The 13,601-nt window shown below is 46.8% G+C and overlaps 1 long non-coding RNA gene across 1 annotated transcript; it reads right to left on the reverse strand.

Moving 5' to 3' along the window:
• Nucleotides 1-2,768: 2,768 nt before the first annotated feature.
• LOC141567886 (uncharacterized) lies at nucleotides 2,769-9,697 on the reverse strand. Its single transcript, XR_012490828.1, has 2 exons — nucleotides 9,461-9,697; nucleotides 2,769-3,510 (listed from the first exon to the last, which is right to left on the reverse strand). It is a non-coding gene; the product is annotated as an uncharacterized LOC141567886 (long non-coding RNA).
• Between the last annotated feature and the right edge of the window lie 3,904 nt (nucleotides 9,698-13,601).

Below are 13,601 nucleotides of genomic sequence, written 5' to 3' on the forward strand. Positions count from 1 at the left end.
CACTTAGCTCAGAAACTGTGCTGCACGAGAAGAGGTGCTGCCCTCCGTGTCCTGGTGAGCTGCCTCCCTCCTGCCTCTGTGTGCCTGGAAGTGCCCTTGGACGCAATAGCCCGGCTCACATTTCAGACCACAGTGTTCTGCGTGGTGGCCGTGCACCTGGTTTTACGCGCTCCGCGGAGAAGCACCACGCGTGCCTCCAGTGCTAACCGATGCATTTCGCACTGGCGGTTCGCTTGCTGCACTTGTGGTGTGGTCCTCTTGCAGAGGTGGAAAGCAGCTCCTTCAACATCCCAGAGCATTCTGCGAAGCTACCCCAGAGAGATTTGTCTGGAACTTCCCCTTGGGGTGCACCTCAGAACACTGCTTTTAGACAGGCCCCCGAATGGAGTCCCGCAGCAGCCTGGCCCCTGGTGCGTACGTAGTGCGTGCTCTATGTGTCCGGTAGTCACACCTAAAGCCTGTGAGATGCATTGTCTCACCCTCCAGAAACCGTGTCTTCTCACTGCTGAGATCTGAATATCAGAAATGATGTGTCTTCCCCTGTTGGGCTGGTTTTATTACACTCCAATGTCAGCAGGTACCTTAATAAGGATTTCGTGTTTCCCCAAGTGCTGTCATTGCCCTGTTTGAACTCAAAAGATTTGGAATTGAGCTTGTTTTGTTAAGGAATGGTGTTCTCACCACTTCTTCAGGCAGGGCCTTTCCCATTGTGAGTCATTTGGTGGTAATAGCTGGTGTAGTGAGGTCTGGCCCAGGGATAGCACCCCACTCGCCCCCTCACTTCTGCCATTTAACCACTGCCTGGAAGATGAGACAGCAGCCTCTATTTGCCCGTTTTTCTGGCTTAAAGAGAGCAGGGCGTTTTCTCATTGTTTACTAGTCTCTAATCTAGGTTACAAGAAGAGATTACTCATTTGGAAAAGTTAACCAAGAAGTGTGGCCTGTCAGCATTTTCCTCTTTGGTGACTTGGCTCTTGTGTAGAAAAGGTTGCCCCCCACCAGATGCGTGGGCAGTGCTGGTCACAGGGACCCTGGAGGTCAGCCTTGTGTGCTAGGGGGCCTCCGAGTGCCACCATCATGGCCTGGACAGTCCTACTTCTGATCAAAGGACTCATTGCCCAGCAAAGGAAGTCAGCAGTGGGCTCATGCCTGTGACTTAACTGGTTTTGCCACACCTCCTACCACCCAGATGTGACCTAATTGAAAGGTGGAGTGGCTGCTAATGGCGCATACCTTGCAGGGATGCCGTTTGATCTTACAGGGTCCAGCATATGCCTTAAATCAGTGTAGGTATGTCACCCTCCCCAGAGCCCCAGTGTGTGTGGGGGGCCCCTTTCGCTCCCACCACATCTAATACCCACTCAGAACCTTTGCTGCCCATCCCCGAGTTCTGCTGGTTTGGGGGTCTGAGGCGCTGAGGGAGAGATGTTTCCCCTAGGGGACAACGGTTCCACTGCATCGGAAGATGAGGCCACTACCTTCCTTAAAGGCCACTCTGTCCCCCACAAGCAGAGGAGGTGGCTACTGTACCAGCCGGAGAGACGTTACCGAGGGAGATTGGAGCACTGCCAGGGAGGCGAGGAGGACGAAGCCAGTCACCAGGGGAGTCTCGGGAGCGCCTCGCATCCACAGCAGAGGTTAGTGGGTATCCGCAGCCACAGCAGGGCCAGGACTGGTGAGGATTCAGACCCTCAGGAAGGGAGGCTTGGAGCGCTTCACCAGTGAAGAACCACAGCCGCTCAAGTTCTGAGTAAGCGCAGGAGAAATACGGAGTGGGGGTGAAGAAGGCAGTTACGGGAACGACTATGGTTTTGTCACCATCTGTGGAAACAGGACTGAAGCAACCAGTTAGCGGGTCAAGTCTAGGGTTTGTGATGATGGGTTAGGACGGTTATAAACATAAAACTGGACTCTTGTCATGGAGTGTATAAATATGTAGATGACATTTGAACCCCAAATTCTTCACTGCATATAGGGCAATGGATTCTGAACTCAGGGATACTGTTGCACCCCCCTGGAGAACCAGCGACGGGCTCAGCTTGGGGGAAGCCGAGGTCAGGCCCTGTATTCCCGGGGTATTTGACCTGGGGTTCCCACCTGGCCGGCCCTCTCAGCCAAGCCTCTTTCACTGCAGAAAGATGACTCAAGCCGCATAAATCCCTGAAATCTTTTGGTACTTACCTCTGAGTTCTGAGAACGAGTGCTCATCCCTGAAAAGTACTTAGCACAGTTCCTGACCTTGATGTGTGCTCGTTGTTCAGCCGGAGTCCAAACAGGAAGCTGCAGGTAACAAAGGAGCAACCAGGTACCAGGACAAAGAAAACCCTGTGCTTGGGGAGCTGTTGGACAGTCGGGAGGAAGCGCCCATGGCCATACAGGTGACCTTCGGCCTTGTCACCCTGTGAAACCTGACCACGACACTTGCCTTCCCGCTGGGTGGCTTCACCCTCACATTCTTCCCCGTCATCCTTACCTTGATGAGAATCCTTAGCCTTCACGGAAGGGAACCAGACTCTCCAATACTGTTGCCCCCCCCCCCCCCCAAGGCCCAGCCCCACTTCCAAGCAGGCCCGCTGAGGCTCAGAATAGCCCAGCTGCTGTCTCAGCAGATGGCCAGGCTAATTTTAGCCGTGTGGTGCTCACCCAGGGACCAGGCTGGGCTTTTTCGTTTTGAATAAGCCAGTGTGCAGTTTGGGTTTGGAGCCAATAATAAAGCTTTTGCGTTGTGATCTACATGTCTGCCTAGCCCTTCACAGGCATTCCAGGAATACAATTTTTAAAGAATTTTGTTGGAACCAACAAGACCCCACACTGTAGGGCCGGCAGGCAGTAAGGCCAGTGGGGTGCTGGGAACGAGCCAGGAGACAGTGTTGATGGAGGGCCATGAGAAGCAGGTGGTGACACTAGCTCCTTCCTTCCTCTCCCTGATAACAGGCAGGTGGCCGGTCCTCAGGATTCTGGGTACTCTAACCTCCCATTGCCCTTTGTCAACATGAATGAAGAAAGCCAGCCCCTTAGCTTCCCACTTCACCCTCTGAACCACTTCTGGTGGGTGGGCTGCCAGTTGATCCTGTAGAGGGACCAATCAGGAAGGACTTCACCACAGGTGCCGGCAAGAAGTTCCTGACATCCTGGTATGAAGTAGGCAGATGTGGAAACTGAGGCGCAGACAAGTACGAGACTGTCCACAGTCCCAACACAAGTTGGAATCGGGCAGGTTGATCACCTGTGCTTTCCAGCGTGATGTGGCTTACTCATCACCCTGCTCCATGTGGGAAGATTGCCCTTCATCCAAATGATCTCAAAGTGGAGAGACAGCCTATTAGGGCTTGGAGACCTGTGTTCCAGCCTGCTTTTCCCTCTCTCTAGGCTGATGGTGAGTCACTGAAGGAGGTGGAGGACCAGAGAAGACATCAGTAGACTGAGGAGATCAGACTCTCGTTCCCGGCTTTCTAAGCTGGGTCCTTGACCTCTTAGAAGAGGCTTGATGGTCCTCAAGGAATCTTTCAACTACAAGAAAAGGAAAACCCGATTAGTAACAGCTCCAACAATAAGAACACATGTGATCTCCTGTCAAGAAGTGGACAGTGGAGGATTGGTTAATTCAGCTCGATATTTCTCTTGGCCTTCCCTTCAAGTTGGGAGCTGGACTCATAAGGCAAGAAAGGAGGAGAGACTTGCCCCTCATCCTTCTCTTTGTCCCAGAAAGAAACACTTTTCTCCATCGTTCCTGGTAGACCAATCTCATTGGCCAGGGGACACGTGCTGGTGCCCCAGCTGCAAGGTTAGACATGGAATAACTGGTATTTTAGCCTGTTTAGGGAGAGGTGGGCTCTACCAACAAGGACCGAGGGTGGTGGCTGCATGCATAGCACTCCCTGGGAAGCATATGCAGAAGTTCAGGCACAGGCACACTGTTTTCTGGGCAGTGGGTCCACAGAAGCCATCAGATTCCCAGCGGTCCCTCAGTGCAAGGACTTTCAGAACCACAGCTGTAGAGAATCACTAAAGTTCCCTCAGCTCCTCTATCGTGATTTTTGTGAATACCGTGTTTCCCCAAAAATAAGTCCTAGCCGAACAATCAGCTGTAATGTGTCTTTTGGAGCAAAAATTAATATAAGACCCTATATTACATTATATAAGGCGTGGTCTTACAGTAAAATAAGACCAGGTCTTATAATAATTTTTGCTCCAAAAGACGCATTAGAGCTGATGGTCCGGTAGGTCTTATTTTCAGGGAAACATGGGAAAGATATGAACCATCACGGAAATAGAAAATTCCCAGAATAGTTTCGATGGTGGTGCTTAGTGCGAATGTCGCACAGGCTTCAATGACACCCCTGAGGTCGTTGTCAGACAGCCCTGGAACCGCCAAGCTCTTCTTTTCCTCCTCAGCTTGGCTTTTGCTGTGAACCCGTGTCCTTGCCCTGCTTGTCTGGAGTTGAAATCCTTTGCCTGATGGGTTACCACATTCCAGTCATACTGGTGCTGCTTCCATTCCTTCTTGGGGTGGTGCCCAGAACAGCTCCAGCTGGCTGTGACAATCTCTAAGGAGATCTCCCAGCGCTACAGCCTGCTCTCAGGCACCTCCCACATTATCCCCCGTGCAGGGACCATCTCCAGACAAGCCCTGGCTTGTGGTAACAACTGAGGAAACACATCTAACATCCCCGCCAAACGAATGTATGCTTGACAAAACACCTCTTAATGACATTACGTTAAACAAGCACAACTGGTGATCAAAACCATTTATGTTTCTTCCCCCTGCCCTTTTAAGATTGTTCAGTGAGGGCATCTGTCTCCTGCCACGGGAAGAAAATGCTACAGGCAGGCCCTGTGATTCCTCCTCTATAAAAGACACACATGGTCGCACCCTACAGTGACTAAGATTTGAACAGAGTTTCAACTCAGCAATTGGAATGCCCCGTGCAAGATAACAGTCAAATCTCTGAACTTGATTTTCCATTACCATATCTCCCTCCCTGCCTGCTTCCCTCCCTCCCTCGGCTCAGTTGGGGCTGCTTTAGGCTGGAGACCTGCAGTCGGCAAGGGACACAGTTGCTATTTCTCAGCCTCTGCTCTTCCTGTCTGAGTTTCTAGCCAATTTCAGGGCCCCAGAGAGGTGAAGGGGGGCAAAGGCTGGGGAATGGGAAGGATCTCCCTTGCTCTGGCACCTGATTAATCTGGCTCTGGCCAGTATGTGACACTGGCTCTTTCTTAGGGTGCTTTCATCAGCTTTTCAGGGTGTCCCTAGTAGACCCCTCAAACATGGCAGGTGTATGTCTGTTTTGATCACCTGTGCAGGTCTTAGCACTCAGGCATTCACCTCCAATTTGCTGCTGCCAAACTTCCCCACCCCACGGGCAATACCACGGCACAGGACCCAAGATGACCCCTCGCTGCACACCCCCTGGTCACCCACCTATCTCTTGCCCTGACCTCTCTAAGAGAGTGGCCAGTCCCAGTGCAGTCTCCTGCCAAGCAGTCAGTCCTGTGTCTTTCCCAGGTGTGGGACAGACCTCGGCCCTCCATGCCCCCAGCTGAGGGGTTACAAAGAAATCCTCCAAGGAGACAAGCCATCCACTGCCCCTTCATAGCTGAAGGGGATGGGCTCCTGGCACAGCTGTTTTCTGAGATAACCTCACAAAACACCCTCTTTCCACACACCGACCCCCTTTTCTACCCCCGAGCTGGCTGAGAGTTCTAAGGGTCAGAGAACGTGTCTCAGACTGTTTCGTTTCGGCACATTGTATTTTGAAGTGTCCATCAGACCCTGGGTACCCTCATCCCAAGCAAGACAGAAGGCACTATGACCGGGTACATGAGCACCTATGGATGGCTTTCTGCTGCCGCCTCCTCCCCAAGACCGTCATCTGCTGCCCACTCAGCCATTTTAGCAAAGGCAAAGGCTGGTCATCTCCCTCAGAGGGAAGAAGGCTGCGGGGCAGGCCTGACCAAGGGGCTCGGCCTGCACAGTGGGAAGCCCAGGATGGAGACCCCAGCAAAACCCCCTTTCACACTATAAATCCCAGGTCCTGAGTGAAGTCTGAGAAGGCTGACTTAACCTCCAGGACCGCCCCCTTTGGGGTGCTGCCTGTCCAGTTAATCCACCAGGCCCTCTTCTGTGCTTTCACGCTTGGTGACGAATGGTGTCCGCTGTTCAGGAGCAGTGGGTGACCTCCACTGTAAGGACACTGACGTTTGGTTTCCCACGTGTGAGAGACCAGTGAGTGGTGTGTGGTATCTGCTCCCTGAGGAGTTGGCTCATTGTTTGTTTTGCACAGTGCGTTCATGCCACAAACTGCCCACTTCCATCCTGAGAGGGCCTGAGAAGGGAGGCCCCACTGCCAGACAGATGCCATTTGGCCAGAACCTCCCATTAAAATCCAGATCTCTGAGGAAGTGGACGGCGGTTCCTGAGCCTGACTGTTCTCTTCACAGTCCTGCTTGTTCCAAAGGTGATCAAAGGGGCAGCAAGGAGTAAAATCGGCAGCATTTCCAGGCCAGGAAAAAAACCTGGACCCTGTTTTAAAAACCCTTCGCTGCGTTGGTATTTTGCCCCAAGTGCTCAGCTGAAGCATTTCAAGGGCAGCTAACCAAATATATTAATTTTTTCCCTTTGATCCATCAAAGCACTGGATTGAGAAAGCCGTTTTGTATCCAGATGCCTGTAAACACTTCCCTCTCCAGTTTGAAAACAAAATCATTACCAAGAAACGATTTTGTAGAAAGTCTTGAAAAATGTCCAGGTGAAAAGTTTAAATACATTCTGTTCTTTCTTATTCCAAGCAACCCTCTTGGAACCACCATCTTGGAAATTATTCATATTTAATAGAAAGCAAATAAATTAATGGACTGAATTAATTAAGGTGGCAGGGAATCGGTGAATGAATCTGAGCGCCTCGCTTACCTGGGCTGTCCTTTGTGATCTCTGTCTAGACACTAAGGACGACCTTGACTTGCAAGGTCAACCGTCCTACTTGGGTTATGTCTCCCAGTGAGGGAGGTCTCAGAACTGCAGCCAGTCTTCCTCTTGAAATGGAGTCTCAAACCCACAATCCGTAAATGGCAGTGGCACAGCACCTCCCTGTTGCTTGAGGATGAAATATAGTAACACAGTAAGTTGCAAAGACTTGGGGTTGAAAACCCAGAAGGAGGTAAGGAACGAGAGGGTGTGAAAGCAGGGGCTTGAACTATGACAAGGGTGGAATCCTGAGGGTTTGGTTTTGTGGTTTTGTCAGTTTTTCCGTGTCCTTGCAGATTTCCTTATCATAGTTTATTAGATTATACCTGTTGGAGCAGGAAGGGACTTTCGGTGTATTTAACATAGAGGTCGCATGGAGGGGCTCTGGAATCTGTGAAACCTCAATGTTTTTTATTACTAAATGTATTGGGGTGACAGTGTTAATACTGTATTTCCCTGAAAATAAGACCTAGCCGGACCATCAGCTCTAATGCGTCTTTTGGGGCAAAAATTAATATAAGACCTGGTATTATATTATTATACTATATTATATTATATTCACGGTCTTATATTATGTTAAAATAAGACCGGGTCTTATATTAATTTTTGCTCCAAAAGACACATTAGAGCTGATGGTCTGGCTAGGTCTTATTTTGGGGAAAATGCGGTATGTTATATAAGTTTCATGTGTACAATTCTATAATACATCCTCTGTATATTACATGTTCACCACCCAAAGTCCAGTCTTATTTGGTCACCATATATTTGACCCCTTTTATCCTCTCATCCTCCTCCATCTTCCCCTCTGGTAACCACCCTTCTGTTGTCAGTGTCTATGAGATTGTTTGTCTTGTTTGTTCATTTGTTGCTTTCTGTTTTATATCCCACAGATGAGTGAAATCATATGGCTCTTGTCCTTTTTCATGTGACTTATTTCACTTATCATGATACTCTCAGGATCCATCCACATTGTCACAAATGACAGTATTTTATCTTATGCCTGAGTAGTATTCCATTGTGTATATGTACCACATCTTCTTTATTCAATCATCCATTGAAAGACACTTAGGTTGTTTCCATGTCTTGACTACGGTGAATAATGCTGCAATGAACATTGGGGTACACATATCTTTACAAATAAATGTTTTCAAATTTTTCAGATAGCTACCCAGAAGAGGAATTGTTGGGTCATATGGTAGTTTTATTCTTAATTTTTTGAGGAACCTCCATACTGTTTTCCTTAGTAGCTGTACCAATTTATATTCCTACCAGGAGTGTCCATGTGAAACCTCAACTTTGATGTGTAAAATTGTGTTGTGTGTGGATGTGGTGGTTTTAAAATGTATCTACAAATTCTTTGCTAATTTTCCTCTTGAACAGTGGAAGCTGGTTCCTCTCCCTTTCGGTGTCGGCTGTATTTGAGCAAACAGGTCATAAAAAGCATTGTGCTCCCTCCTTGCCCTCTTTCTTAGACTGTTCGCTCTGGAAGAAATGTGAGGATATGAACAGCCCCCACCAAACGCGTGAGTGAGCCATCTCAGGAGGGGTTCCTCCAAACGCACTCAGGCCTTGGGATCAGGGGTTCTCACCCTCGGCACTAGTAACATTTGGGGCTGGATGATTTTTGTTGTGGGGGTCTATCTGCCCTATGCACTGTAGGAGATTTAACAGCATCTCTGGCCTCTGCTCACTAGATGCCAATAGCACATACACCCCTTAAATGACAATCAAAAATGTCTTCAGACATTGCTAAATGTCCCTGGGGGGCAGAGTCACCCCCAGTTGCATTAGATGACTGAAGCCCTGGTCGACATCTTGACTTTAACTTCATGAACCAGAATCACCCAGCTAAACTGCTTCTAAATTCCTGACCCACAGAAACTGAGATACACTAAGCTCTTTGGGGGCACGGGGTGGGGGGGAATTTATTATGTAGCAATACATAATCAATTCAATGGGCATGTGAACTTTTCAGAGGAAAAGAGGGCTCCTTACCTTTCTTCAGGTTCTCAGGGGACACCCCACCCTAAAAGGTTTAAGAACCCTGGATCTAGTCCAACCTCCCGACCAATGTCAAAATCCTTTCCACAGCATCCATGAGTGTTGGTCAGTTACTGGCAATATTCAGGCAGTGTTGGTTTGGCCATTTCCAGTAAATATACTTTGTAAGGTCACTGCTAAACAGAACAATTTGACATATACGGAGCCAAAATCTGCCTGAGCTCCACTTATGTGGCTGGTGACCTGTGTTTTTTTTTCAGATTTCTTTCCTAGCTCCTCAATCCCCGTCAAAGTTTATGACTGGTCCCTGCTGGTGGATCCTGTGTGTGTGCAAGGTGTCAGATACCGCCAATTGTTCGTCCTTTCTCTCCACATCCCCTGAGGTTATGGATGTGCTTCATCCATAATTTCTTCCTGTCCCTCAGTTCCCTTGACTGCAGTGATGTTTATGATTTCCTTCATCAAGTCAGAGGACTCCCATTAATCCTTACTTACCTGTTTATCCTCCTTTTCTGGACTGCTTCCTTGAAGGCTCCTTTAGTCTGTTGAAATCCAACATGATACTTTTCCTTTGCAACCTTGAAACAAGTCTAGCCCTATTACTTCTAAAGCAGGCCATTGTGGGTTAGAAGTACTTGCCAGAAACTAAATAGAGGCAGAAAGTAAGGCTGTAGAGGAATGAACCTCACCCTTGGCAGAACTTACCCAACCAAGGAGCATGCAAAGGATATTCACTGGCTGAGAGCTTATGCAGTAGAAGACTCGTGCTCATTGGCCAAGGTTACACAGCAGTCTGTCTCACTAGCTCTCATTGGCTGAGAGCTTATGCAGTAGAAGGCACTTGCTTATTGCCTTAGTCCCCTATTGGCTCAGGCTCCACAGCATGGCCTGCTCTCATAGGGTAAAAATGCATGCATAGTACTCTTAGAACAGAGGAAAGAAGTTATTAATAAAGTACTGTGAAGAATTGTGTTGGTTCTGTTTTTAAAGAAAAAGGTTTCTAGGGATAAATAATCTTATCACTGAATGAGTGCTATGCAGGATGGCATATAAGGGTATGCATGTGTATTCACCCTCCTAGTTAGAAAATGGACTAACTGAAAAGTATTTGTCTCCTCAAAAGGCATAAAAATTGATTCGAATAACAGAACTTTTATTTCTTTTTTTAATATTTCTATTAAAATATAGCCAACATACAATATTCTATTAGTTTCAGGTGTACACCATAGTTATTCAACATTCATATACCTAAAGAAGTGATCACCATGATAAGTCCAACAACCATCTGACACCGTACCATGCTGTCACAATATTATTGACTATATTCCCCATGCTTTGTTTTATACCTGGAAATTTAGACCTCTTATTCCCCTTCCCCTTCCCCCCCATTTTTAAATTTATCAATTACAGTTAACATTCAATATTATTTTATGTTAATTTCAGGTGTACAGCATAGTGGTTAGACATTTATCTAATTTAAGACGTGACCCCCCCCACCCCCGACTAGTCTAGTACCCACCTGGCACTATACATAGTTATTACCATATTATTGACTATATTCCCTATGCTTGACTTTACATCCCCATGACTATTTTGTAACTACCAATTTGTACTTTTTTTTTTAACTTTTATTTATTTTAAGTGTGTTTTTCCAGGACCCATCAGCTCTAAGTCAGGTAGTTGTTTCAATCTAGTTGAGGAGGACACAGCTCACAGTGGCCCATGTGGGGATCGAACCAGCAACCTTGTTGTTAAGAGCACCGTGCTCTAACCAATTGAGCTAACCAACGGCCCCCCCACCCCCAATTTGTACTTTTTAATCCCTTCATCTTTTCCACCCTGCCCCCAACCCCCCTCCATCACCCCAACAAATCCAGTACCCATCTCACACCATACAGCTATTATAATATTATTGACTATATTCCTTATGCTATGCCCTACATCCCCATGACTACTGTGTAACAACAAATATGTACTTCTTAATCCCTTCCCCTTTTTTCATCTACACCCCCAACACCCCTCCCATCTGGCAACCTTCAAAATGTTTTCAAAATGTTTGGCCGCCCTTGATAATCTTGATAAACTACCAAAGGCAGTTGGTATGGTTACCGGTGTGTGTCCCTCTTTTAAACTGAGGTCCTGTTTATCATTGTATTCTTCAGGCCTCCTCATACAATTAGTGAGATTGTATTAATACACTTCCCAAGGATGCCCACCAACGGGGTGAATGAGGGCTGAAATCCAGCCCACTCTTCCCCAGTCCAGCTCTGTGCCTTGGGATCATATCCTCCCGGTGGAGGTGTATTTTTTCTGTTTTATCTGACCTGTAACTTTTTCTCATTCCCTAGCAGTGTCCTTTGAGTTCTCATTTCCTGAGCATTATGGGAGCCCAATAAATGTTGGTTGGAAGAGGAAAGAAATCAATGAAAGAATGAATGGATATACTTTGCTTTCAATGGCAATGAATGGGTGAGGTAGACGCTATTTTCAGCCCAACAATCATTCCCCTGCTTCCTAGCCCCATTTTTTTTCTGGTATCCACCCCTCCCCTACTTCCCCCCACCCCCACCCCCGACTCAGGGTAAATCCTGAGGAGTGTAAGCCAGTAGTTCTCAATAGTGGCTACACATTAGAATCACCTATAGAGACTTAAACAAAAACTCTCTATGCCCAGCGCACACCCCAGACCAATTCCCCAGGTGATTCCATATGCAGGGGCACCTGGTTGATAACCTGCCACCGCCGGTCTAACCGCCGGTGGTCCCATGCCCCTTGCTGGCACATCAGTTAGGAAACAGCCCAATTCTGGCCCGAGAGGCATGAGGAAAAGTCTGCTGAGGGCTTTTGGAAAAGAAGTCTTCACTGATAAGAAGTAGAAGAGGTGGTTCCTTCCACTGGGCATCGTGGTATCTGGATGTGTAGACAAGCTGTGACCTTCAGGCACCATAAGAGGAGCTCTTTCAAGGACAGGTTGATGTGCTGAGGAAGGCAAGGTGAGGAGAGAGAAGGGACCCAGGTTCCTGATCACCTCCCCAAACTCCACAGCCACCTGCCTGAAGGCACCTTCCTCCAAGAGTCTCATTACCTGGGACAATACCATTTCTTTATTGTTCCAGGCCATTTCTTTATTGTTTCAAGTCATTCCTGTTACTTAGAAAGATATCATAAGGACTTGTGAAAGGTTTTCCTCATTGGAGGGAAATTTCAGTGACTGTGTGTGTGCGTGTGTGTGCGTGTGTGTGTGTGTGTGTTTTCCCCCAAAGAAACAGCAACATGTGGAGTACATACAATAGAACCTGAGGGCAGAGGAGAAGAGATGCATAAAAAGCCAAGAGTTAAATATAGACAAAAATCCATATACATAGTTTGGGAGGAAATTATGCTTTATAAGAGGAATTAGAATGATACAGGAAGGAATTAAGAGGAAGTGCTAAAGAACTTGGAGAAGTTAAAACTGCTGGTGACTAATAGAGATGTAATATGGCTTGCTGAGCACAAAGGCCCAGGGGAAGGATTAGAATTAAATAACTGAGGTCGTAGGAGAAAGAACAAGTTCCAGGACCGCGCGCGTGGCAGCCTGGGAATGCACAAATAGTAGCTGTCAGATACCTGCTCTGTGTTTGCTGAGGCAGGTGACACAATAAGTCCAAGAACACTTGCAACCAAAGTACAAGGTTTGCTTTCAAACAACAATTGGAGAGCACTCTGTCCTGCATATCAGATGCACATAATGAATATTCAACTAGCAAATTAGCTGAATGGGGAAGCGAATTGTTGGGTTAGGACTATTATGTCTTTGGAGTGTGGAGAATGGAAAATCAGCCCAGTTGCTTGAGTAATTCTGGAAGGGACCATGAAATACAGGAGTTGGGTCTTGAAATTTACAGAGGATTTATTTGTGCACAGAAAGTGTAAGAGACTTAATGGCATCATGGGGGGTGAATTCTCAGTGATAGATCCCCAGCAGTTGATTCAGGCCAACTAATTCCTATTAGTGTGTTCCAGAGACAAGTACATTATCGACCATCAACGCAATAGAATTTGGTATGTGACTAAGTGTGTTTAATTTGAAAAATGCAAAGTGTTCTACTCAAACCAAATCATGTATGAGCTTGGGAGTGACTAATATAATCCCTGTGCCATCTTTTCAATGTTAGCAGTTTTCACATTTTTTATTAATAAGTGGGCACCATGTAGGAGCTTAACTGAAGACCTCTGTGAGAAATTGGAGTTGTCACAATCACTCTGTAATGAGCAGAAACTGCCTGACAGCCACTGGCTAGCTCTGTGACCCAGGGAAGTTTCTTCAACTCTTGGAACATCAGCAAAGTGAGGAGAATAATGGTGCCTCATTCAAAAAGTGTGAGGATTAACTGAGAAAAACGTAGGTAGTATTAACTAATGACTGGTGTGTAGTTGGTATTGTGTAAATCTGTTAATGACTTGTTATTATATAAATACAAAATAACAATTGCCACAGGCTTGTAAAATAGTCTAAGTCCTAAATTCAAGCAGGCCAGAAAAAAAAAATTACCAATAATAATCTAATAACCAAAGTTAACTACTATTAACATTTTTGGTATATTTCTTTCTAATTTTTTTCTATTTAAGATGTTTTGGTTGTAAACCTACTATA

The sequence above is a fragment of the Rhinolophus sinicus genome, linkage group LG12, assembly GCF_036562045.2.
Source record: "Rhinolophus sinicus isolate RSC01 linkage group LG12, ASM3656204v1, whole genome shotgun sequence".
Lineage (NCBI taxonomy): Eukaryota > Metazoa > Chordata > Mammalia > Chiroptera > Rhinolophidae > Rhinolophus > Rhinolophus sinicus.